The sequence below is a fragment of the Micromys minutus genome (assembly GCF_963924665.1).
Source record: "Micromys minutus genome assembly, chromosome: 3".
In the NCBI taxonomy this organism is placed as follows: Eukaryota; Metazoa; Chordata; class Mammalia; order Rodentia; family Muridae; genus Micromys; species Micromys minutus.
In genome coordinates, this window is record NC_137972.1 from 62,012,975 (window position 1) to 62,040,562 (window position 27,588).

Genomic DNA, 27,588 nt, shown 5'->3' on the forward strand with positions numbered 1-27,588 from the left:
CAGGACAATGGTGGAACTGATCAGATACCCTGTTTGGTCAGATGAGTGAGGTGTTGACATGAAAAAACAGAGTGAGAGAGAGAGAGAGAGAGAGAGAAAGAGAGAGAGAGAGAGAGAGAGAGAGAGAGAGAGAGAGAGAGAGAGAGAGAGAGAGAGAGAATGGCTTAATATAATAGTGAGTTAAATGGTTTGAATATGAAATGTGCTCAATAGGTTTGCCTACTTGAAGACCTGGTCATCAGCTGATAGTTCTTGTTTTGGTACTTTTACTAGATAGAACCTCACAGTGGAATGTGGGCTACTGTGGGGCAGGCCTTGGATGGTTATAATTTAGTGCCACTTCCTGTTTTCTCTCCCTCTGCACCTAGACTGTAGACATGATGTGCCAACCACCTCACACATCTTACACTTTAGATCCTTTCCCCACAATAATGGCTGTATCCTTTTTGTGGATTAAAAAAAATCCCTCCTTCTGTTAGCTGTTTCTTCTCAGCTATTTGGTCACAACAAAAAAAGTAATATAGACCCTCACTCAAGTTATAGCATGAAGATGAGTATCAGATGGTGTGAACATTTAAACTGTTTAAGGAAAATACTCGCTACTCACCTCACAATAAAGTTAACAAGGAACCACCACCATCACCAGATGCTCCTAGAGTGCCTCCTGGAGATATCAGTTGTATTTAATGATCTACATATGTAAGGCCATGTGTCATACCCCAAGCACAAAGTGCAAGAGAAGTGTTGAGGTTGGGAGGAAGAGAAGTAAGAAAGATATTGTAGTTTAATGGAAAATTTTCTCAAGGGAAAAGACAGAAAACTTTCTAGTTTACATGTAAGTGCTCCCACAGGTCAGGTGATCAAGAAAGCAAAACAGAAGTGAGGAGACGGTGTGCAGGTAAACTCACAGGTCACATGGATTTGGGTATCCAAATGAGGTGCTGGCCAAGTCCTCCAGGATTCCAAGAACCTAGTAAGGATAGAAAAATCCTTACTATCCAAAGAATGACCACCTTAGAAATGAGCATCATCGAGGAGTGTTTTAAGACTCACAGAGTTTGTATTCCAATCTGGACTCAGGTATCATTTTGCTCTCCTGGGCTGGTGTATTTCTTTGAAAATAGTCATTTATCCTGGGTGTTCAGTGTCATATTAGCATTCATAATTGTGCTCTTTAAATAGTTCAGTCGGCCCTCTTCTTGGACTGAGAAACTTGACCTGTTTGCCTGTTTTCAAAGAAGCCAAGGGGCTTCATGTCTGCTTGAGCACTGCCAGGACACTGCACAGAACTTTTTGACTTTACCTTGAAGTAGCCACTGTTTCCCATTATCTATCTGTCTGTCTGTCTGTCTATCTACCTATCTATCTACCTACCTACCTACCTACCTATCTATCTATCTATCTATCTATCTATCTATCTATCTATCTATCTATCTACCTACCTACCTATCTATCATCTATCTATCTATCTATCTATCTATCTATCTATCTATCTATCTATTTTGTTGTTGGTTTTTGATGTTTTTGAGCTTGGTCTTGTCTGGTAGCCTAAGCTGGGCTCAGAGTCATTAGCCTCGTGGCTCAGTTGCCCCTTGCTTGATGGTAGATGTGTGCTTCCATGTTTAGTTTTTCTGTTCATCTTGATATATTGCATTTAAGACACATGGAATAGAAAATAATTTAAGAAGTGTGTGTGTGTGTGTGTGTGTGTGTGTGTGTGTGTGTGTGTGTGTGTGTGTGTGTTTTATTTTCACTTAATTCTAGCTGGCATGCCAACATTGCACCTATTTATGGGGGTACCATCTGATGTTTTGACAATGAATATATTATGGAATGTCCAGTCAGAAGGAACATATGTATCATCTTTGTGGTGAAAAGTTCCATTCATTGTCCTACATTTCTTGAAGTATATGTCTTTGTTATCCAGAGTCATGTAGCTATGCAGTACAAACAGAATTAATTTCTCTTGCTGACTGCAACTTACCACGTATCTACCAAACCGTTCCTCCTCCAACCTCCCCACTGACTTCTGTCTGCTGCATTCTTCTCGGCCTCTCTGAGCTTCCCTCCTTTCCTTATCTGCTGTTGTCTGGTTTTTGTTTTTTGTTTTTGTCCCCCTCTTCTCTACTTCTGTGAGATCAACTTTTCTGTGAGACCAGAAAGTACATTTCATGCTGATAGTTTAGATGATGGTATTTTTAGTAGTTGTGGAAGGCTTGGTTCAGAAGAGCCACCCCCAGCGTCATCTTTCACTGCCTCTGACTTCATGTCAGCTTCTGAATCAGTCAGCACATGGTGCTGAAAGAGCAGATGTTTGAGCTGTGGTAGAAGGAAGAGCCATCCTGGGTGTTACGTAACACATTTGGCTCAGGTTTCTGCTTCGGATTTTGCCCATTCTGTTTCAGTGATGAGTTTGCACCTACATGATTTTTAAAATATGTTGCTCCTGTCAATGTTTACTTAATAATTCATTTTCCAGATTATTTTTCTTGGGTGCTTCAATGCAACACCTCTCAATCAGGGCCGATACTGATGCCCAAGGGCTTTTGGCAATTTCTCCAGTTAGGAGGAAGGGTGCCGGAGTACTATTCAGCACCCTGTGATATGAAAACACCTTTCTGTAATCAACAACTACTATCAGCTACTGGGGAGGCCTGGGCAACTTACTGGGACCCTGTCACAAAATTTAGGGGAAAAGAAGGTAGGAAGGGAGGCTATAACTCAGTAGGACCTGTTCAGTATGTGTGAGTCCTGAGCTCAACATTCAGTACTGGGAGTGGGAAGTGAAGCAAATCTGCTCAGTTCAGAAGGTCAGTTGTGTTGAAACTGTGAAACCCTTTAAAGCTCTTACCTCTCATTCTGGTTTCCCTGTTTGTTGTGTAGTGAGGATATATAATCCTTAGGTAATTTTAAAAGTGTAGATTTCTGTTTCGTTCTGACTCTATTTCTTTATCTCTTCTTTCTTGTTTCCCCATTTTCTTCTCTTAAACACAGACACACATGCGTGCATGCACGCTCATGTGTCTCTCCGTCATCTGACAAACTAAGGAGGATTTTCTGTCCCAGTCGTGCGATGCTGTCTCACTATCTATGTCCCGAGACTCTGTAAACCGAGAGATCACAGATGAGCTCGAAAGAGGGGAAAGACAGTTTGGTTTGGGAGCAGACTGAGGTTGCAAATGGGGAGACCGTGGGTATTCGCTTCATCAGGGTCAGCAGGTGAAGCCCGATGCTGATGAAGTGGTGGTATATTCTGTGGATCTCTAAAAACTCAACATTCAGGATAACTGAACTCCTGTTCTCATATTCTGTAATGAATGGTAGGTTCAGAGATGTCTGATGGCAGTCTGTCTCCTGCGGGAAATCTCTATGACCCACCCGTGCCTTTTTGTAAGCATTTACTTATTCCCTCTCCTCGCATTCTGCAGTTGTTGGCTTTTCTTTTTAAGGTTTTTCTTGTTTTTTTAAATTTTCTATTTCTTGCAGAAAGACTTCTTTGTTTGCGTAAGAAGTCCTATGAGAGCCCCTTTCAGTGAGCAGAAGGACCAGTCAGTTTCGGAGGAACTGATTTCAGTGGTCGGCTAAGTTCTGTGTGCTTTTCATTTACTTAGATGTATCTTCTGTGGATCTCACTAGATTTACCTTTAAGTTTACCAGACCGTGATGAACTTTGGAGCATGTAAAACACATCTGGCTGCTTTGAAAACAGGACACACGGACACATCTAGGCATGCTTGGCCAACTGCATTTCTTTTGGTTTAACAAATATAACCACTTCAGTGGTAATGTGCTCACTGTGTCCTAGCAGGATGTCTTAACAGGAAATGTAAGCTCACACAGACCAGAAGCCACCATGGTTGTCTATAAAAGAGCCCTGCTGTTACATGAATTGTAATTAAATAGGATAAAGAGAAGACCCTAACCGTGTGGTCATATTTTATATGATCATGTTGAAGTTGCACCTCTGTGATTTATTTCATTAAAATCTTGTGAACAATTGCAGTGTTTTTCTCGTAAACAGCGTGCCAGCTCTTGTTTTAATTTCATACCACAAATTAAGTGTAAGAGGTAACTCCTGGCTCATTTTTGGGGCCTCTGACTCTATGACTGAGAAGGAAAACACTTGCTTCAAAGGCAACACACAAAGCAGCCTGCAAAGTGAAGTTCTTCTGTCAGGTGTCAGGAGAGGGTAACGTGTGTAGGACAGGGGTAAAGAGTTATGGGAAGTCTGGTGTGAAGGGGCAGGCTCTCTGGGAGACTGAACTAGCTTAGCCTCCTCTTTTATAGATCAGGAAGCCAAGGCATTTGGAAACCAGAGCCTGGTTCTGGGGATGAGTCACATGTCAGGGGAGAGTATGTATGTACCTGGCTGTATGATCTTAAGTGAAATCACTGGCCAGCTGAGAGGCAGGCATCCTTAGCAACAGTTGATCCCACCGAAGTCAGAGGCTTTGTAGAAGGACCATTGGAGAATTTGTAGAGTGGCTTTGTGTACCACATGACACACAAACCTCAGGTCCATGGTTTTTTCTGCAGTCAGGTTTGATTTGTATAAGGAGGGAGCAGTGCTCAGAGCTGTCACTCAGGAGGAAAAACAGCTTTCCACTTCAGACAGAATTCCAGAGGAAAGAGCCCAGAGTGGGAGGTCACAGTGCAGCACTGTCCTGTGATGGCTCTGGACACATGTGGTCCCAGGAATAATGGCTTATCTCTCAGTCTGCTCAGGCCTATATTGGCACACGTGTCTATTTGTACACGAACTATAATTTGGTGTCTTTTGACCTTAGATTAGGTCCCTTTGTTTACAAATGTGTAGGCATTTTGACAAAAAGAACTAGAGTTGCTGGTCTGTGCCTCTCAAGCCCTGTGGTGTTTGCTTCAGTTGCCTTTTGTTTCTTTAGCATGCATAAGAGTACACACATAGCATTCACAGACTACACCAGTCTCTGGTTGCATGACTTCAAATGGGCAGGGGAGGTAGAGTTTCTTGTTAGCGTTTTCCAAAGTCTATGTGAGACGTCCCTTCTTGAGGCCACCAGATCAGATGGGCTTTTAAGGTCAGACCTTTTTCTATATCGTGAATCCCAGAGTATCATAGGTTTGTGACAATGGACTGCTCAGTCTCTTTAGAATCATTGTTAGGAACAGAAGAGGGTTTCCTAAGATGCAGGCTGGAGAGCACACTGTGTGGTGACTTCATTTGTGTAGTGTGGAGGGAGCTGTGTTCACTTTTCTGCTGTAACTACTGCCAGTACGAAGATGATGGAGTCACAGTGCTGAGAGAAAATGTGATGTAAAGCATCTGGACCAGCTGATGTTCGCCGCAGACCCCAAATAAATGTGCTGGTCCATGTCCCTCCCCAGAAGGCTGTTTCTGAAGAACAGTTATGTCTTTCAAGAAACTAAATAGTCTGTTATATTTGAGTGCTGAATAAGTCCCTGGGGAGATGAATGCATGCCAGATGTTTGCAAAGATGACCCTCTGAGTGTGTGGGTGAGTCATGGGTAGCTACAGTTTCAAAAGCTAGAGGATGTGGCAATTCCTCGAACACACTCCAGGACTGTTTGGCAAGTGCATTCCTTCAGCATGGGAGGACAAGGCAGGGGTTTTGTGCAGAATGCAAAGCATTCTAGTCCCTTGTTTTCAGTGCTCACGGGACATGGGTAGGCACTGTGGAACCCTATGCTCACCTTCCAAATGTGGGCATATCCCTCATCCATTTGGTTTCATTTGGTGCTGTAGTGTCTCCCAGATGCTGATAATCTCAACCTCACTCTGAACCTGCCTTTGGCCTTTCATTGTTCTAGTCTGTGGCTATCTGTCCTCCTAACACTCCCAAACCTGGTGATCAAGGCTCACCTCTGCCTGTCTCCCCCACCCCCACCCCCTACATCATTTTGAGAATCACAGAAGAGGCATGCATGGGCATTTGTAGTACCACAAAATGCTTATGAGCATTCTCAGAAGCATGGATGGCATGCTACTGAAAAAGCTCATGGCACTTTGTGCTGATAGCAGCGTCATCATTATGAAGAGGGACTGACTACCAAGCCAGAAGCAAGTGTGCTTTTTATTCTTACACCTTCCTGTGTGGCATAGAAAGACTCTGCTAGATGGAACCATTACATTTTCAAATTCGGAGACCGTGCTGGACAAAGGGATAGTGACAGTTTGAACAATTACACTGTCTGTTCAATTACATAGGACAGCAATAGGCCATCGAGGTATTAACTGGCTGTGAGAAACGCCAGAGTTGTCTCCACCTAACAAAACAAAGCAAAGCAAAACAAACCCTTTCTTCCTTTACTTCTGAGGGCAAATAGCCTAAATAGAAATCCTCTTGAGAGCAATTCATTGAAGTTGAAGAGTAAACTTTTATTTTCTGTATGAGTTACTCTTCTCACTTCTGTAATAAATACCAGTTAAGAGCAATGAAGACAAGAAAGGGTTGATTTTGGCTCACCATTTGACAGTATAGTTTATTGTAGCAGCAGAAGCAGGAGGCTGCTGGCCACATTGTGTCCACAGTCTGGAAGTACAGAGACATGATTACTGGTTCTGCCTTCTGAATTTTTTGGTCTGTCACTACAGTTCACAGATTGGTGGCAGCCACACTCAAGGATGGCCTTCCCACATCAGTTAAACCTTTCTAGAAACCACCTTGCAAAGGTGTGTTTCCTGGGTAATTTAAAACCCAGTCAGACTGAAAATGGACATGGACCATATCTCATTTCTTCTAGTTTTCTCCATGTTCCATTCTAGAAGTAGATCTTCTCTACTTTAGAGAGATAAGTAAACACACAGTAGAGACCTTCTCACCATGGAGATACTCGAGAGCCAGTAGAATTATATACTAATTGGAAATTATGATTGATTTTGTGTGTGTGTGTGTGTGTGTGTGTGTGTGTGTGAAGAACTACAAAGGAGTACTGTCATGTTAATCGCTTATGTTAAACACCTCTACTTTCTAGCAGAGCAAACGGGCTGAAAGGTGATGGATATAGGTGATTTGTGGCTGACTGACCAGGCACAATTTCTATCCCATTCTAAGGTGAAAGGACATGCCTTGCTTCACTTGCTTATGTCTGTAGCCTTAGGCCTGGTTCTTTTAAGCACAAGACATTTTTTGTTTCTTATTTTAGTACTATACTTCTTATTTAATTATTTTTAGAATTTTATATATAAATACTACAGTTATTTAATTCCCATTCCTCCTTCTCTTCTACCAACTCTTGTGACTCTTTAGATTCACGATATCTTCATTATTGTTACACATACACACACACACACACACACACACACACACACACACAAACTACTGAGCCCATTAAGTGTTGCTCCTATGTAAATATGTTTAGGGATGATTACATGGGATTAGATAACCTATCAGGGAGCTCACCACTGGCGAAAATTGAATTCCTATTTCAGCTGTCACGGATTGCTTGTAGTTCTTGTGAGATTTCTCCTGTCTTTATCAGCATACCCACTGGTGTTGTCATTGTGGAAGTCTTGTTTAGGCATCCATGTTGTTAAGATGTAACGGTGCCAATTTCCTTGTCATGTCTAGATAACACTGTTTTGCTGCTGGCTTACAATATTTTCACCTTCTTTTCAATATGCCTTGAGCCTTATATGTAAAGATTGCATTGTAAACATATCAGTTGGGGCTGAACATACCACAGTTGCTTACTCTGTGCAGACTGATGAGTTATGCGTTCTGCAGTGGTCTCCATTTGTTGTAAAAGGGAGTGTCTTTGATGAGGACTCAGGGCTACACTTATCTGTAGGTATAACAGTATGTAATCAGAATAGTTAGAAAGGAAATTGGTTTAGAAAAGAGGCGGAAGGTCTCTCAAGGGTTGTGGTTATCAACCTGTGGGTCACAAACCCATTGAGGGAGAGGTTGAAGGGCCCTTTAACAGAAGTCATCACTTAAGACCATCAGAAAACATATTTATATTACATTTCATAACAGTAGTAAAATTACAGTTATAAAGTAGCAACAAAAATAAATTTTTGCTTGGGAGTCACGACAACATAAGGAGCTATATTAAAGGGTTACAGCATTTGAGAATCACTTCTCTAGGGTCTCAAGAACCACGCACATTTTCTCTCTCATTATTGCTCTCTGAACTCTTCTTGGATTGACAGTCTTAGGTTAGCCCCCTCTTGAATCTTGAGTGTTGAACCCAGCTAACAGAAGAGCTGGTTGTCATTCCTCTGGAGTGACCATGATTTATGATGTGTAACCACATCCCAGCTCATGTTTCAAGGCCGGAGACTGTCAAATCTCTTTGCTTCTATGTCATTTTACCCTCTGGTGAACCACACTACTTTTTCATGAGGTAATTCTTACTCAGGCATGGACATTGTAAAACTAAATGCTGGGCATATTTCTTGTTTACAGCTTGGAATATATAGACTATGGGGCTGCCTGGGAGAGAGAAGAGGGGAAAAGAAGAAGGGGGAAAATGGAGTAGGAGGAGGAGAGAGCAGAGAAAAAGGGTAAGGAGATAGAGGGTCATTGCCTTGGTGCAGGACTTAGAATTGACATGTGTTGGTTTTATGGCTGTGTAATAAAAGTCACACATGCAAGCTGCTAAACACCACACAAACATGATCTCATCACACTTTCTGTGGCCTGCAGAGATTAGCTGGACTGTCTGCTCTGAGTCTTGCAGGGCAGAGGTATCAGCTGTCCTCATATAGGAGGTTCCACGGCTTCTGTATTTAGGAGAATGTATTCTTGTCCTCTTCCCATTAGGTAGGTCTGCGCTATAATTAGATTGACCCCCACAAAAGCTTACAAGGAAATTTAATCCTCATTGTAAGCGACTAAGGAATGGGACACTGAGGGATTAATCCTCCCACTGAATAAGGAACTGCTGGGTTATAGCAAGACTGTCACAAAAGCTGGTTTGGCTCCAGTCTTTGTAGCCCTTTCTCATAACTTGTGTTGCTTTGTGTGTCTGCGAGTTTCCTACCTGCAAAGATATCACTCACTAGCATTTCCCATTGGCTCTGAACCTCCTACTTTCCACAACTGTGAGCCATTTGGTTTGTATATTGTCCAGTCCCTGGTATTCATGCATAACAACAAAAAACTGAGTAAGACAGTCTAAGGTATTCCATTCTTGGTGGTAGGTGAGGGCTGCATTCAGGTCCTGGTCATGTGACCCGTTTTGCTTGTACACATTCTTGTCTCTGACATCAGACACAAATTTATGAGACTCATAAAGTTGCCCCATGTGTCACTTTATAACATGATGATTGGTCATCTGGGTTTCATGACTGACTTCAGATCACTCACAGAAGCCATGCAGGATACTGTTTAACAGTGTTATGAGACTTAGGGTCATCTTGGAATCTACTGCCACATAGGGGTGACATCTGTCTTTAAAAATAATTAAGTATGGCGGTATTTTTTAAAAATAGTGTCACTTTTAAAATTACTCTAAGCTCATCTGCTGTGTTGAGGACTAGATTGCTGTAAACCCTATTAATCTCCTCCCTCCCCACTTCTCTCTCTCACTTGCTTTCTTGGTTGGTTGTTTTATTGCTTTCTTGATATCTGAATTCATGTATGTCTATATGCATCTATTCATCTGTCCATCCATCCATCCATCCATCCATCCATGTATATATCTTTCTATCTATGTGGGTTAGGATCAAACCCAGGACTTAATATATCCTTGACATAGTCTTTACTAGTAATCGACAACACCAACACAACTCTGTTGCTATAGAAAGTTCAACCCATGTATCTCAGGTGGCCCAAGGATCCTGGAAAAGAGTAGCTTTTCGGGTGGATTAGACTGAAGGCATTGCAGAGAATGGAGTACTATGACCTCTTGGATGTTCCCTGTGTAGAAGAGTAGTTGAATGTATAAATACTTGAGTACTAAGCACAGAAGTCTAAAAAGTGTGGAGATAAACCTAGATCACTTGGCTAAAGCCTCAAGGAGAGTACTTCCAAGAGGCCACTGTGTACCAGGTGAATTTACTTCTGCCTTCTCTACAGAGCTTTCCTGTACCCTGGTATGGAGGCTGTAGAGCACAAGCATGTGGATAAATCATAGTGTGCTGCAGTCACCAAACCTGCATCCTCTTCTCACCCTTTTCTGGCAATTCAGCCTGTTCCTAACTAGATACATATTTGATTCAAAGTCCCCAGAGAGATAGTAGTCATGTAATGCCTACCAGTGGGGATGCTTTCTCACACATACAACTTCAGACCATCTTGTTTTGTGGGAACATTTGTAGCAATCCACACATAGTTATAAAGACTTATATGCTGGTCACTCAGTGTGGCCTCTTGATTCAGCCAAGAGACACAGTAACCATGGGTGTGTGAATCTCCTCCCAGAGGAAGCAGCTCACTGCTTTACAGTAGACATTTTTTTATAAGTGGATGTGTGCATTAAAATGATCACGAAGATGTTGGAGGTTTAGCTCTATAGTAGAGAAGCTTGGTTCCCCCAGGATTAGGGGAAAAAAGAAAAACATGAAATATGCAGTAAACATACAAGCCAGTGACATCACCACTCCATGTCCTGTACATGCTTGTCTCTGCTGTGCTAAGTGCAGCTTGCAGTACAGTAGCTTTGTTTGTACCAGGATCACTGCAGACAGAAAGTCATGCATTCTACTAGTCATGGTGCTCCACAGCTTTCCTGTCATTATGTGATGATAACCTTTTAGCAGACAGCTGGCACTAAGCAGGCCTTGTTGACTTAGTTATGTGCTGTATTAACCCTATGTGGACTGCCAGGGCCAAGTATCAGTTTTGGGTCCTGAGAAGTTATGTGTCCTTAGTCTATAATGCTCATCTAACCACTGTTCCCACATTTGTTTCATGTGGACATCTCTGATATCTCATCCTTTGGTATAAGGACACAACCCAAAGTAGAATATTCAGGACACTTCTTTCAGTCAGTTCCCCCTAGAGCAGTGATTCTCAGCCTTCTTATCCTTGTGACCCATCAATGCAGTTTCTCATGTTGTGGTGACTGAGCCATTAAACTATTTTTGCTGCTAGTTTATAACTATAATTTTGATACTGTTAAAATAGTGATGTAAATAGAGGTCTGTCAAAAGAGTTGCAACCTATAAGTTGAGACCAAATTTTCTAGAAAGATCCTGTCTCCAAATATTGAGACCTACATCTCTAGAAAGACACTGTCTCCAAATATAGTCTGAGGTAGTAGGGGTTAGGACTTCAACATAAACATTTAGTGGGACACAATTCACCCCATAATATTAGGAAAGACTGAGAAGAAATATGTAACATGTATTATTATTCCCATAAGTTGGGCTTATATGTACTGCATAAGTGGGCCAACATGTATCATAAAAAGAACACAACTTAAGAGATCCTTGGTCTACTGTGGCAATATAGTGCTCTGTGTACTCTTAGTTTACAAATCATTCCCAACTTTAGGCTTCACAGTGTCTGTCCATGATAGGAATTCCTGGTCCTGCACCTTTTCCCCAGAATCTCATTTTTCTAGGTACCCTACGGTATGGATGCTGCTCTTGGCTCATTGATGACTGGCCTTAGGATTTTGCATAGTGCCCCTGTAGGTTAGCTGTATTAGGGAATCACCTTCAGGATGCACATGCCCCTCTCTTTTAATGTTCTAAAAGTGAGCTCTGATAGGGGAAGCCAAGCTGAGCTTCCTGTGTTTTGATGCTGTGTATAAACTGATGGTGCTGCTGAGCATTTCTATTTCCTATCATCACTGTACTGGAGTGGTTCCAAGACCATACAATATAGGGGTCCCATTGAACCAAAGTCTTACCCATGAACTTGAGGACATCTATTACCATTCTCTGTAATGAAAAATGTCTTCCAAAAGGACTAGTTTTTTAAATTACTTTGCATCTTTTTTTTATGTAGAAAGCTAGAAAGAGACATTAGAGGCAAACACTTCTAATGATATAAACTCAGGGATTGACCTTTGACCTTTGGAAACGGAATTGTAAGTGTGCTTAACAAATCTAATATATTTGACGTCATAGTCCAATTTTTTTAAGTTTGGAAACAATCATACTAGTAATTAGCAAGCAAGATGGGTGATGGAATGTCACTTCTATGTGCTCTGTCAGAGCTACCCATTTCTGGTGGGGTGGGGAAGGGCAAAGGGAATCTTAGTGTGCTCAGAGGATCATATAGTTCCCTGGGCTAAACGTAGTAAATCTATATGACCATTAGAGTAGACACAGATGGATGCATGTTTTATTGTATGGGGTGCATGGTCAGGTATGTGGGCTTGATTGTTACAGCCCACAGGGTGCTCTCTAGTGGTTGTGTCTCTCTTTGCATTTAGATTCCAGGATAGAATCTACATTTAAATCTTATTTTATAATGGCCAGTGTTGTACTTTGCACATGGTTGGTTTTGTGGATCTTGAAGTGCTAAAACATAATAAAATAGGGGCTTAAGATGGAAGGTGTGGTGGTCTGTAACTGCAGCTTCTGCTACTTGAACTCCTGGGGTAGGGTCATTTGAGTCCAGAAGTTTGAGGCCAGCTTGGGCAAAACAGTCCTTGTCTCAAGAGACAGTGACCAAGGCAGAGAGAGATAAGAAGAGAGAGAAAGGGAAGGGATGCAGAGAAGAAGTGGAAGGTGACAGCCCTTGAGGTTTGTGGGGATTTCCTTGAATCCAGTGTGGAATTTAAAGCAGTTGAAAATGTTCCCAGCTAGCTCTCTGTACTCTATACCTAATACCCAAGAAACTGTTAAAGGTGAATTTTGTATTGGATTGGAAATTTGCTTTTCCAGTGATCATATGAATGGCCTGAAGGCTATAGAGGTTGGTGACTGTAGCTGGTGTCATGGTTTCTTCTTGATTCAGTGGCGAGGATGGATCTGGTCTCATGTCCACTTTGCAGACCAGACACTGAATTGTGGCATTGCTCAGAGATCACTTCCCAGCCCTGCAAGAGCTCTAAGAGTCACCCAATGTCTTGTTAAACACATGCAATATAATTCTAGCTTCACAGGGCTTAATGTTTTTAGATGATGTTCTTTTTATTTCTGGCAAATAAACATAACCTAAAGATTGCCATTACAATTAAGTTTCAATTCCTAAACTTAAAAAATAGGCATATAGCAAAATCCACCATTGTAACTATTTTAAGTATATAATTTGGTAACATTAATGATGTCATGCAGTTAAAACATTACTATTTCCATAACCTTCCCATCACCAGGTAACAATGATATCCATGAAGAAATACTTTTTGTTTTCTCCTCATGAAGCCTTTGGTAATTCTAATGTCTTTCTTCATCTGTACACATACCTGCTTTAGGTCCTTCATGAGTGGAGGCATGAGAATCCTCACTTCACTTAGCATCTTCAAGGCTCACCTGCACTCTAGCTTTCTTTCTTAAGTAATGGGTAGTATTCCACTGTCTGTCTCCATCGGTGGGAGGAGGAGTTGATTCCACGCTGTGGCTGTTGCCATACCCACAATGAACGTAGATGGTCTGTATGAATCCTTGCTTTCTGCCCTTTGGGGCACAGGGCTGGGAGTAGTCCTTTTGACTCTTTTCCAGTGAGGAAGTGAAGAAGTGCTGAACTCCCACATCGTTGTCTAGTTCCTGAACATTTTGTCAGCCCCAAAGCACCCTCCTTGCTCAATAAGCAGTCAGTCTCCATCTCCCTACCTTCCAAACATAGTAGCTTTCCACAGTTCCTCCCTATAGTTCTGTCTCTTCTGGCCATTTCTAAGAGAGTGATAAGCATTTATAATCCTAATCTTGTTTTTGCTTTAAATAACTTTTTTATAGTGAAAAAATAGAAATAACTTTTCAGTGACTCCCAAGTAGTCTTTGGCCAAATTCAGCACAGCTGGATCTTGTCAACCATGTTAATCAAAGTCTCTCACTAGGGAAGAAAAGAAGTATGTGAATCGATACTGGAAAGAGATCCGAGTGGGCGACTTTGTCCGTCTTTGCTGCAATGAGATCATACCTGCGGACATTTTGCTGCTGTCATCCAGTGACCCTGATGGGTTGTGCCACATCGAGACTGCTAACCTGGATGGAGAGACCAACCTGAAGCGGCGGCAAGTGGTTCGTGGCTTCTCGGAGCTTGTAAGTGGTCTGCATTCTCAGAGTACCACAGGCATCAGTCTCTCCTGAAAGCCTTTATCGTTTGGCTGGACCACTCTTCCTAGTAACCGAGAGTCTGATACCCCTTCTTCCTGCCTAAGCCCATGTTTAACTTGTTCCTGTGGGGATGGGGTTTCTTTTGTTTTCTGACTGGGGTTTGCAGTGTATGCTTAATGAATTTCTCAGAATTGACATTTGTTCTTTGCAGAACTGTGGGTGAACATTCTGAAACAGTCAACATTTACTGAATCAGTGTGCTAGGTCACCAAGTGGCAGAATAGCACAGTCACATCCTGTTCCCATGTAGGTTGGAAACATTATCTCCTCTAAGGACCTCTTCAGTTCAGACTCAGGGTTTCCAAAGTTGAGCTCTGTTAACCAACAGCTAAGAGTAGGGTTGATTGGGGAGCAGAAAGGGAGGTTTTACCCACAAAGAAACTAAGAAATGCAGAACCCCCAAGAGGTTTTTCCACAGGTGTCCTTAAGAAAGTGTTGCCCCCTCTAAGTCTGTGCAGGGACAACCAATGCTAACACTGGGCAAAATTATGACACAAGCCCCCCAGACATCGGAAGTGACTAAAAGGAAGTGAGGAAGCCTCCTCCTGACCGTATATCTACTCTATCCCACATTGCTTGTCTGAGTCACTCCTTCAGGTCTGGCCATTGATGTACTGAGTATGCTTTGAAAAGTAGTCAAAGGAAGTGAGTCCCACATTTAAAGGAGATGTCATCGGAGACTTCTTCTGCCATATGGTGTCATCCTACCTACTTCTCCAGCAAATAGGGCTTAGGAACAGAGTCCATGGGGCTGGTTTTAGCAACTGGCTTTGTTTGATGGTTTATGTCTCTGAAGGGAGGCACCGCAGGCATTGTGGATGAAGTGATTCCTTGGTCAGGATTCCTGAGGGTGGGTCTAGGAGCTCTGCCCACCTCCCATTCTTGTAGTGCCTTTGCAGTTTGCTTCAGTCACCATCACTGGCAGAGATGTCACTTCACGCTCTGAGAAGGCCTCAAAGGAAGACTAATGCTGAGACCTGTGGCAGAGTTTTTGAGCCAGCTGCCTCTATGGATGTCACTTCATTACACACCTTTGCTTAGTGTCCTGCTCTTTCTCGTTTTCACCCCAATTTCCTCATTTATACTTGACTACAAAACCGACCCCCCCCAAAAAAAAAAAACAAACAAAAAAACCTCTCTGATTTTATACCAAATATATTTTGTGAAATCGCAGGCTTAAAATTTTAAAATTATTGTAATGGTGCATGCGTATAATCAGGGATGGAAACTGAGGCAAGAAATGAAAGCTCAAAGCCCAGATGTGCTATGTGAGAAGACATTATTAAAAACAAAATAACCATGAAAAATGTAATGTATGTGTATAAACATATATACACGCACACATGCATACATGCCAGACAAACATACATATTCATCTATTTAATTGGAGTGCTTTCATCGAAGGTACAGAAATCAACCAAGCCTGTTTCTTAGGGGCTCCTCCGTGCCATTTCTGACCTTTCCCGATAATTATGCTCTCCTGACTTTGGTAGTTGTGTGGGTCCACATGCAGGACAGTGTGTTTAGTAAGGCTTCCCATTACGTCAGCCTTATACCTAGGATTCTCCGCCAGGCCCACTGTGTCCTAGAACATGAAACCCCTTACTTCTCCCCAGGAGACAAGTAGATGATGCGTAGGGGATTAACACTATGTAGCAAAGGACACAAGACCCCTTTCAGTTTTCAGGGTCTCACCAGGAGAAAGGATGGGGTACAAAGAGCAGCACAGAAGGACTACAGTGTGTAGAGGCTGAGGCAGACCTAAGTGAACAAGAGTGAGTCTCTGAAGTTGAGAGAAAGATTATGATATGCAGAACCAAGAGTACAGGGTTCATGTTTAGCACAGTGGCAGGGATGGTGATGGGTCTGACTCCTTAGCTGACTCCAAAGAACTTATTCATCTCCTGTTGTTTATTCTTCAACTTCTGAACTCACCTAAACCCCTCTTACTTCTCATGCAGCAACTGTGATAGTTTGTAGCTCCATCACGCTTCATATAAAAAAAAAGTCGGGTGTAAGTGGAAAGCTTAAGATTCAAAGTTGGTATGTTGGGTTAATTCTTTTAATTTGATAGGATTGAGAATCTCCAAGGAAACAAATCTTTGGGATGTCTCTGAGGGATTATGTGGTTCATTGAAGTGGGAGATCCCACCGTGACTATGGGAAACACCATCCCACAGCCTGGGATTCTGGACTGAGTAGAAAGGAGAAGGCAAACCGAGCACTGGCATCCTTCAGGCTCCCCTTCCTAACTCCGGATGTCCTGTGTGTGACTGAGCTGCTTCACATGTCTGCCGTCATGATGACCGTGGTAGACTGTACCTGTGGAAGTGCAGAAACAACCCCCCAAGCTGCTGTCTGTCATGCGCTTGTCACAGCAGGAAAAATAACCAGTGCTACAGAAGGTTGTTCCCTATCACCTTCCTCTTTGAGGAAGCCCAGTAGAACTGAGTCATAATCTAGTCAGATTGGGTTAGACTAGAAATGTAGAGAACTCTGATCTTTTAGTAATGGTTTCTTAGACAGCAGCAAAATTCTTCAAGATGTTTGCACATTTTGGTTTTCGTATTGATGCATTTTTCATTTTCATAATTACTGTTTATACACTATAATTCAGAAATTTACGTATGTATTTCCTTTCCTGAAAGTGAAAAGCCCTAAGTCTTTGGTTTTTAAATGCCCAACAACTGACAAGACAAGCCTCTCGTAGCAGTATTACAAAGGCAAGGTCTCTGCATTTGGTTGTTGGTTTTTGCTTGCTTGTCTTGTTTTGAAGGCATAGAAAGATGAAGAATGGACCAGATCTTGATTCATATAAAAATCAAGGAAATATTTTACCCATTTAAGAGATAATAAATTGGATGGAGTAGACTGCGGAAAAACTTCAATTAGAAGGGGATTTTATGTTTGTATTTCTTTAATAACCAACAACCTGGCTGTTTCCACACAGGATGAGTGTGCCATCGGAGTCAGGAGACAAGTCATCCATGACTACATCAGAGAAAGTCTATTAAGGATTTTTTTTATATGTTTTTATGGCGCTAGTAATGGAGCACAGGGCGTCTGTCTCACTGGCCAGGTATTCTGCTGTGGAGCAAAAATTCCAGCGCACGTGGGAAGCAAATGTAATATGAGATAAACAGCAAAGACTGATGAGTAGAGGCGTGGCTATAGGAAGCAGCAGGTCCAAGATGAAACACAGGCTTCAACTCCGGGGACTTCCATAGCCTATGGGGGTGGGGATGGCTAATGAGGAACTGTACTTCAGGAACGTATTGGAAGTCTACCACAAAGGAACATAGAGAGCTGCGACGCTTAGAAATTTACTGGCTACCATGGGACCCTCTGATCATTGGCCACTGGGGAGGCTACACTCTGTGTGTTTCAGAGATGGACAGCCCTGGCAGCTGCAGGGGGCAGTCATCAAGACAGGCAGATGCTTTCTAGACAGTCACACCAAGGAGCCTAGCCCACAGAAGTTTTTGTTTTGTTACCCTGAAATAAATTATGGAGAAAGTATAGCTAAGTGACTTGAAGTGAGCCAAATAATGCAATGCCTGTCTGTCTGTCTGCCTGTCTCTCTCTCTCTCTGTCTCTCCCCCCCCCCCCTTCCTCTCCTTTCCTCTCACCTGGATTTAGCCATTTACTCCACTTTGCACCAGCGCCCTCTACTGACAATGAAGAATTTAGCACCTCTCTTACATGCTCATTCATGTTGGCTGAAGTGTTCATCTGTGGAGACTGTAAAAAAGAGATCCTCCAGCTGATGCTTCTGTTAGGGCCTACCACTGGAGAAAGTGCCTACCTTCAGCAGTCAAGGGATGTTTCTAGAAAGAGGTGCTTGAAAGTCATCTGAAGGTTGGAAGAAATGTTAAGAAGGGTATCAGCTCTTTGTTGCTGTCACACACAGAGAGGTACACACACCCTGAGGTGGAAACGCGCTTATTTAATGGAGATGACTGAATAAAGCTGGACATAGTTGAGGGGCTGTAGGATGGGTGGTAGGTGATGGTAACGTCCCACCCAGAACTAATATAAGGATGGGGGTCCAGGCTGGGCTGATAGCTCCATCCTCAAGTTCTGTCAAAGGAAACTCGGAGTTTTAGACTTAAAGAGAAATGTTCTGTTTAAACCTTAGAATTGAATGGTAGCAATCCAAGAACTCAGGAAGGAATCCCACTGTTAAAAATTACATTCAGATTTGTGTATCACATTTGATCTCTTATAATACCTTTGCAGTTGAGGTCCAGTAAGCATTAATTCTAAAACTTAACATATTCTAAAAAGAAAAGAATCCTATGAAATAGTGATAATCTCATGATGTTACCAGTGTGAAACAGAGAAGGCAAACATGGACATCCTGCCTACCATCTTTCATACTGCTGGGCTGGGTGGGGCTGGAGCGAGCAGATACCGTCTGAACCGGCGGCAGGGGTCAGAAGCATTCAGGTTTTCTGTGGGTTCACCAACCACTCCCACAGACCTCCAAGCCTGGCCGGAAGCTGTGTCAACTCCAGCAAAGCCCAGGGAAGAAGTTCTAGCTCACCTGTAATAGTTGCATGCACATCTCTGGAGAGTCAGGTATTCTTTATGCATCTCAAGTCATATACAACTTTCTAAACTTTGATTGACTCCAACAAACATCTATTGAGCATCTCATCTATTAGGCATCAAAGCTGCATTCATCAAAACTAGAGGCATTTTCTTCTGGTGTTCATCAGTGTTATGGAAGTAATTGAATGGGGTGGAAAGTTAAAGAGGCAAGTGGATATGAAAGAAACAGAAGTAGGGTCATGAAGCAGGGTGGGGTTTGGTTTGGATTTTCAGATGATGGTGTGATGAGGAGGGCAGGGCAATCCAGAGGCTGCTACTGTTGGAAAAGAGCCCTTTATGAATGGCTTCTTCATCATCTGATTTACTGAAGTTCTGATGGTTTATTCTTGAGTCGATCTGCTATTCCAGTTGATACTAAGTTTCTGTTTATAAGTGGGTGTGAGTGTATATGGTTTTGTGTGTGTCTGTACACAAGAATGTGTATACATTAAGTACGTTCAAATATTTTGCAGTACTTTTGCATTTTTTAGTATTAGAGGCGAGGTCTAGCTCAGGTGGATCTAGCCTTGTGATCTTCCTGTTTTAGCTTTGTTTAGTGGTAAATTACAGGCACGTGCCAGCACATGTGACTTGTATTACTTTTAAGCTTACAGAGTGATAAATAATCTTTTCTGCACTGATAACATTGTGCTCTAACAGTGGGTCTCTCAGCTAATTTTCTGAGGAACAGGGCCTCCAGTCTTGTTGACATGGTTGTGAATGCAGGCCTTAGGTCATTGTGCCCAGATTGTCCATCCACTACAGAGTGCACTAAAGCGCACTCTGCTTTTTGCTGCAAGTGCCCTTCCTGCAGTCATTTGTCCCCCGGTTGTCTTGTAAGCAGAGTGTCCCATAGGCAGAAACTCCTCCATGTCCATAGAATGTAGCAGGGACCAGCTCACTGCATTTTGGGTATGGTCATTGTTCCCGAGGTCTACAGGTATACCTGTGCATTTCACCACATGGTTTGTTTAGTTTGCATGTGGTTTCCAAGAGAAAAGCCGTGTTTCCATTCTCATTGTGGTGAGAGTGCGTCTCGGAGTGTCACGTATCCACAGGGAGGGGAGACTGAAGCTGTAAGATCAGGATGCAAAGCAGACCTTACAAGGCATGAAACCACCTTCAGAACACTCTGTCACCTACGCAGGTGTGGATGGAATCATGTTATCTGACAAGATCAAAGTGGGATCCAATAGTGAGATGAATTCAGAGCCTTCCACTTTCTTTATGCTAATGAATGACTCACGTGCGGAAGAGTGACTTAAAGGGCCCCTTGAGAATCTTTTAACTAATCTGAGACTGGGACAAAACCAAACTTCTCTAGTCTGTCAGATTCAGTAAAGCAATTTTTAGTCACTCATACTAAAGTGTACTTGTCAGAATGCCTTACTCCCCACTGTTCCTCACCTACTAAAGGCCAGGAAATGTGGGTGTTACTGACTGTGATGAGAAATGTCCTCCCCTAAGCTCCAAAGTAAGTTACTTAGGGACATCAAGGGAAAGATCTTTAGGTCAGGAATTGGCCCAGAGCTCTTTAAAGATATTCTGTTTCTGTCTTTCTCTTTGTTTCTGTCTGTTTCCATCCATCTCTTGGTCTTTCTCTGTTTCCCTGTGTCTCTGTCTCTTCCTGATTCTGTCTGTCTAACCCTCCCTCACTTGTGGACACTTAGGGTGTATGAAACCCCCAGATCAACAGCCAGTAATTCAATTTGCTTCCCATTCCAAAGATTCAAATAAGCAAAAATGTTGAATTTAAACTTTGTCTTTGAGTTAAAGAACAAATAGTTCTTGTTTACCTGGAGTGACTGACTTTCATCAGTGGCACCTGCCATGGGCTAAAAGTAGGCTTTTCATTGTGTGGAGAGAAAGGCTAACTGAGGTCAACTTCAAAGGCTTACAGATCTACGTTTGTTTTGGACAAAACAACAAATAGTTGGTTGGTTTGCTCATCCGGCCTTTATCAAGTATGAGGAGCCTTGACCACCAGACAGGAAATTCTCCAGAGTAGACTCTGAACCCTGTGTTTTTTGCCTTGGCTCAGGAGACCCTATGTACTGTGGGCTGTTGTCATTTCATTCAGAGAGGATGGAAAGGGATTAGGCAGGGTCAGAGTCTAAGGCTAAAATCAGACTGTTCTAGCATCAACAATCAAAGATTGCACACTTTTGAGGGGTGTGAATCGGGAAAAAGAATCTGGAATTCACTCTCATCCACAGCATCATAGTGAATTTGAGGCTAGCTTGGGTTCTGTGTCTTTCACCTGCTTGAGATAACCAACTGACAGGACAAACAGGCTTATTTGATTCCTTTGGGAGTTGTCAGTACATGACCTGTTGGATCTGTAGCTGTAGTGGGAACACACAGACTGAGCAAACTCACTCACTTGTGGTCAGAAAGAGACAAGGGAGAGGAAGTGGTCAGTGGTCTCACTGTTCCATAATGACGTCTTCCAACTGACCCAGTTCTGATGGCATCATGCAGGAGACTGCCGTCACATTTAGGAGATACTCACAGTCTTTTTGTCGTGTGAGGACACAGTTTTCCTGGAGTGCTCCTCTGAAGGAAACAGCAAGAAGTGCCCTGTGCTGCCCAGGTTTACCAGGCTCTCCAAAATTACTGCCCTATGGAAACTGAGTAGTGTCAGTTCTTTCAATATAGGCTAAACACATAGAGACACATCCCTAGGTCTTAACAGAAAATGTCCGGTGGAGTGGAGGAGAAGCGCAGCTGTGTCTCGCCAAGAGAGTGATGCTTCACGTGATGGTGTGGATGTCTCTCTCAGCTCATAGTCCAGCTTTCGGAGCTCAGGGCCCAGCACCGCTCAGTCATCTCGGGTCATTTTCAGTTTCAGTCTGGAGGAGTCCAGGAGTAGAGGCACCTGCTGATGTGTGTCAGCATGGGCAGAGTGGTTGAGGTTTCCAAAACACAGTTTTTAGACTATTAAAACCAAGAATTAGACATTCTGGAACTTCAACATGAATTTCTTTTTCACAGTTCTGGAGATAGGGGTCAAGATCCAGGACTTGGTAGGGGTGGCTCCCTCTGAGCTTCTCTCTTTAGCATGTCGGTAGCAATTTCTTTACAGTGTTCACAGGGTCTTTCCTTTATGACTCCATCTTCTCTCTTTATGAGGAGACAGTCACAATGAGTCAGGGCCTGCTCTAACACTCCATTTAAACTGATATCTTCAAGGGCTTGTTCCATGTATAAAGTCATGTTTGGTCGTGCTACACAGGACTTGGGAAGGGGCACGGTTGAACCACCAGAGTGTATTTTCAGAGGGAAGTTTACTCTGTGTACAGTGTCACACTGCTCATCTCCATGAACTCTCCGAGTTCATTCCAGATCACTCTCCTCCCAGAAGTGGAAAGTGACCAGTTTCTGCCTGGAAATGTCAGCAGTAGTGGAGGAGAACCTTGGCTTACTAATATATGGCTACCTTCTCTCATTATTAAAATCTGTGAGTGACAGGGCATCAGAAGGAACCAGAATCTATGGTGGAACAGTTTTCAGAACATGTGCTAGAGGGTTTTGTTTGTGTATTTGTTTATTGTTTTTAGAGATGTATTCAATGTCAAGGTATCAGTTGCCAAAATGGAACATCTTTTTACCAAGTATTTTCTGTAGAAATAGTGAAAGAAAACTTCCAACCCCTGGCTAAAATCTACTTGAAGGAAGATTAACTTGCAGTGGAAATTAATTTCCTAGTTGGTGCTTGTTTTACATCATAAAAAGATCCAGGCCTTGGTTTGCTTTGTTCCCACAGTTGTTAATGAAAAAATAGCAAGGAAAGATCTACTGAGAATCTGTTTAGAATCCTGGTGTGTCGAAGGTAGGCAGAGTTTTGTCTGCTGGAGGAGTGGGGCACATCTCTGGCTTGGGCCCCTGCCCCACTGCCCTGTTACAAACCTGTATTTATAAGACTACATCTGTGAAATAAGGATATCAGAGAGCATGAACGCTGTTTTAAGCAAAAGGAACAATATTTCTTTTATTACACTGTCCACCCAATGTTCTCAGTTAACTACAGCAAGAGCACTAGGGAAGGTTTAATTCTGACCTCTCTCCACTCTACTGGGCTGTGTCTTGACTGACAGCATGTTATTAATTAATTTTATTAAATTAAATGTATTAATTTTTCTGGATACTTTCTGATCAAGCTCTGTTCTGCATTTGGAGTCTCATTGACCCGTTGTGTTCAGGGACACTTTACCTGCAGTGGTGGCTACTGTTTACCCATATACCCCAGCTACTAGTGGGATCAGAACGTGATCCTCAGCAGGACCCAGCAGGCTCCTTGGCTATATGTTAGCAAACAGAAATAGATCTTTTGGCCCACTACTGTGAGGTGGGTCATGTCCTGAGGTTTCTCTGCGTTCAAAAGGGTCCATGCTTGAAGCACTCTGTGGTTGCTTCCTTGTCTTATGAGCGAGGGGCTAGGTTTTGAGAGGTCTTACTTTTTATTCACATCAAACCCAGCATTGAGGTTCCAGAGACCTCAGTGTGCCTTCAATGTACCATGTGTGCCTTCTGCTTCCTACCTGTGTCATTTTATGTATTTATGTGTGTATGAATGTATGCGTGTATGTATATATGTATGTATGCCTGTATGTATTTGTGTATCTGTGCATGTATGTATGTATGTATGTATGTATGTATGTGTGTATGTATGTATGTATGTATGTATGTATGCTGGGTCTAGTCTGTCATGCACTTTAAACACAACAGCTTGGCTCCTTCAGTTGTCTTCCCAAGAGTGCTGCATCATGCTATGCAGTCTGTCTCTGCATTTAGCGCATGCTTTGCGGCAGCTGCTGCCAGGCTGCCATGTCTAAAGAATGGCTCTGACCTTGGAACACTGGCTCAAGAATTTCACTAGGAAGAAGTACTTTGAGCTCTCTGTTGAAACAGAGGAATGGATCCCTAGACCAGAGCAAGTGGCAGGTTATTTGATTACCATGCAAGAAGCTGACTGCAATATGCTGCAGAAGAGAACAGCCTGTCTACGGGGAAGCTGTGCATGCCAAGAATTCAGGAGGAGCAAAATGTCTATCCATATATGTATCTTTACACATAATACAGCACTATGGGGCTCACTTAGGGGGTCATTGATTTGAAAAGCAGTCTGCACTAATTTAGAATGTTGACAAAACCCTCACTAGATTATTTCTGAAATACTTTTATATTGTTGATGATGGCTCTGACCCCCAATGTAGCTCTTCTCTCAGTGGTTTGGCAGAGGCATTGTGACCCTTTGCAGTTAAGCACATACAGTGAGCTCCAGGATTCAGAAGAGTAAGACCTGGACTTCAGGAGTCTGCTTCCCTTACAGATGTGGGAACTGGGCCTCTATTAATTGTTCCTACCACACATGGGGCAGGGGCCATAAGGAGACCCCTTGAAGTTGAAGAGGATTGGGTGGTGGCCTGTGTACACAGCACATTACATATTTGGGCAAAGTAGGATGGGAGGGGGCTGATCTGCAGAAAAGACCTACAGTGTACCAGAGCCCACACAGAGCAGTGGCATGCACTGGGGCTCTTTGGACCTTATGGTGCTGTGGCTGTGGTGAAGAGAAAGAGATGGTCCTTGCTGTGCATTTTGTTCCCCTCTTTCATCTCTAGCCCACCTGAGAATTGGACAGAGCAGGCCGGGGTGGCTGTGGGAGTAAGAACATCTAGAAGCAGATGGACAGTGTCTACACATGGCTCTAAAAGGCTTCTTCCCTCTCTCTGATTCTCAGAGCACTTTAGAATGTCAGGTCCTGTAGTGGAAATGGGAAAAACAAAAACTAAAGGCCAAAACTCTTTTAGCTTAAGGTAAGAAACCTTAGTTGTTAGGCAGAACTGAATCAGACTACAGTTTTCTTATGCTGCTGAGACCAGACCTCACAAAACAAGAGACTTTGAGCTACTGGCCTACACTTAAATCACAGAGGATTTTTGTTGTTGTTGTTTTGTGTTTTTTTTTTGTTGTTGTTGTTTTACAGAATGCCTGTATCTTAAGTGCTTAGCACTGGACACCCAATTCTCTCCTTTGTAGCTGTCAGAAGAAAGCCTGTGGTTCACAGGGCAGAGGAGCTGGACCGGTGGACTAGACACCTTCTGGTGCAGCCCTGGCCCTGTTATTGTGCATGTAAGGCCACGCTTTCTGTAGCTTGTGGCTGCCTGTCTTTCTGCCTCTTTCTGTTTGCTCACTGGAAAAGCATGGCAAGGAAGGTGTTGATAGAAATCTGTCTGGATGACACTTGAAGTGAGCTGGTGTAGCAGTCAGTGTGAACTGTGAGATCTGCCTCCTGCACTGGCTGTGTTTTCATCAAAGTCATTTGATCTCTCTGGGACTCTTTTAATAAGTGTGAAATGGGGCTCTCATGTTTGTTTCACTTGCCCTGAACATAGTATTTGTGGGTACTAAGCATTCCTGTCATGGAAACACTATTTTACACAAGAGCTGCCCTCATTGACTGCCCCAAAGAGGGCAAATTTGAACTCGCAGGTGAAGTGATGGAGGTAAGTAAAGAAGGAACTACCATGTCAGTGAAAATCACCATCTTGCTGGCAGGTTGTGTTGCAGTGACAAAGGGACTCCTCCGCCCAAGAAGCAAAAGCAGAGTCTCACAAGTGTAGATATTGGGTGAGACCTGGCCAGAGCTGTGGATCCTTGCTCAGTAGGACTTTTGAGCAGGAGATGGTTGAATCACACCCTCCCTTGTTTGGGAATCCACGAGTGTTTTGGCTCCTGTGCATAGGGCAGGACAGAACCTTTGCAGTGAGGGTCATGTTGACAGAGGTAGGTTCCCTGTTTACTGATCTGTTTTCTAGACGCTAGTGAAATAGCCACCCATCTCTTCTTGCCTTCCTCTTCCTTCCATAATTCACTAAGACACTTCTTTAAAACATACATACACACACACACACACACACACACTATACTATACAAAATGTACTTTGTTTCAAGAAAGTTTTGAAAGCTTTCTATACAAGTGTCTTTAGGTATGCTTTGTTCATGCTGATTATTAATTGATCCATGTGGGAAGAACCCGTTGCTATGCAACAGTATTTTATGAAGCACGAGGAGCCTGTTTGCTGGGGTGGAGCATCTTAGAGCTGATGCTTCAGGACTAGTTCTTGTGTTGCTGTGTCCTGGTCACAAACCTACAGCCAGGGCTCTGTCCAGTTTCCTTAGTGATCTCACACACACACACACACACACACACACACACACACACACACACACACAGCAACAGTGTTTGCCTTGGACACCCACTCAAACTCACTTATGTAGGCAACCCTCACATGCATATCATTGTTGTTTAGTGTTGTTTCACTTGGCAACAGTAAGAGCAGTTAAAGGGGAAGAGGTATTCTGAAACTCAGCTGAGGATTCTGGTAGAAGGACCATTCTGCCAGTGATGCCTTTATAGGGCCACCATCATCCTGGTTGCCCTCCTACCCCAACCCTTAATGGAGCAGGAGTGGAAAAAGCAGGATGGAACATTGCCTGGGGGTGGGGTGGAGCTGGGCAGTAGATGGGGCTGAGTGAAGCCATGGCTCTGAGGTTTTAGGCAAGTCAGTTCTCACCCAGACCCAGGACCTTTGGCATGAATGGACATGGTAGGACCACAAGGCCTCTTGAGTCCCCATCTGCCCTCTTCCACTGTGTGGTACACTTTATGAACAAAACTGCAGACCTTGCAATGCATAGTGTCAGGTAGGAGCAAAGAGAATGAGTGTGCACCTGCACCCCAGTTATCACAACCTTCCAACCTCTGTGACCTCTGTGTGCTCCCCATCCGACTCTAAATTTGCCCATAGCAGCTGGCCAGTATGAGGTTGTGACTGGCTCTTTTTTTTTTTTTTTTTTTTTTTTTTTTTTTTTTTTTTTTTACAAATGCAAAGAACACACAAGAATATAATAAGGTTCCCGTGTGAGAGAGACACAGCCGAAGGCATGCTCTTTTTTCTCACACTGCATTCACAGGTCCATCTTCCTTGGGAAAGAAAAGACCCAGACTCTAAAGGGTGAAGATTTCAGTTGAACCCCTGTTTGTTAATGCAATATAATGACTGTGTCTGATCCTTCTGTAGGAAAGCTAGGGTGATGGTCACAATTTCTTTTTCTATTGCTAGAATGAAATACTCCAGCAAAAGATACTTAAGAGAGAACGTTTTTTTTATTCCCCAGTTCCAAGTTAATAACCCATCCTGACAGGGAGGTCATATTAGCTGTGTAGTAAGAAGAAGAAATCAGTGTACACAAGAGTGTCAGGTTGTTTTCTGTACTCTTTAACTAGCCAGGATCTACTGCCTGCGGAATGGTGCCACTCACAGTGGGCAGGTCTTCCCCACCTCAGTTAATTAAGGTAATTCTCACAGACATGGTCAGAGCCTCATCTATGTTTAGTGGACAGTTTACTCTAACACAGCTAGCTACCTTGGGCCTGGCTGGAGCTCTTGGTGCTATTGAAGTATTGTAAGTGGCTGTGAGAGGATAGAGTGGGCCTGGATGGGATCAAGTGCTATCAAACAGTAAGGGCCTTGGTGGCACCAAGCTCTTGCACTGAAGGGTTGGATTTTTGCCAGTTTGGACACCTGATCAGATCCTCTGTCAGTGAAGGAAGGCCTAGTACCTCTCTCTGCAGAACTTTCCCTGAGTCCTAGTAAACCCCACTCACCCAGCTCTCTGTGTTTCATGTGGGTTGGACCTTCCCCATGAACCTTGTCTTTCCAGTAACCCTTACTTGGGGTTACTTCCTGTCATACTGTTAGTGCTCAGCCCACAGAAGTATTTCAGCCACCTACACTGTGTACACCAACTCA

The 27,588-nt window shown here is 43.1% G+C and overlaps 1 protein-coding gene across 1 annotated transcript in view; it reads left to right on the plus strand.

Moving 5' to 3' along the window:
• The window catches only part of ATP10A (ATPase phospholipid transporting 10A (putative)), a gene marked incomplete at its 3' end in the record, with an annotated part of 92,619 nt that overhangs the window by 13,854 nt on the left and 51,177 nt on the right, over positions 1–27,588 (plus strand). The window contains exon 2 of the mRNA XM_080914448.1: positions 13,897–14,101. The remainder of the gene's footprint in view (positions 1–13,896; positions 14,102–27,588) is intronic.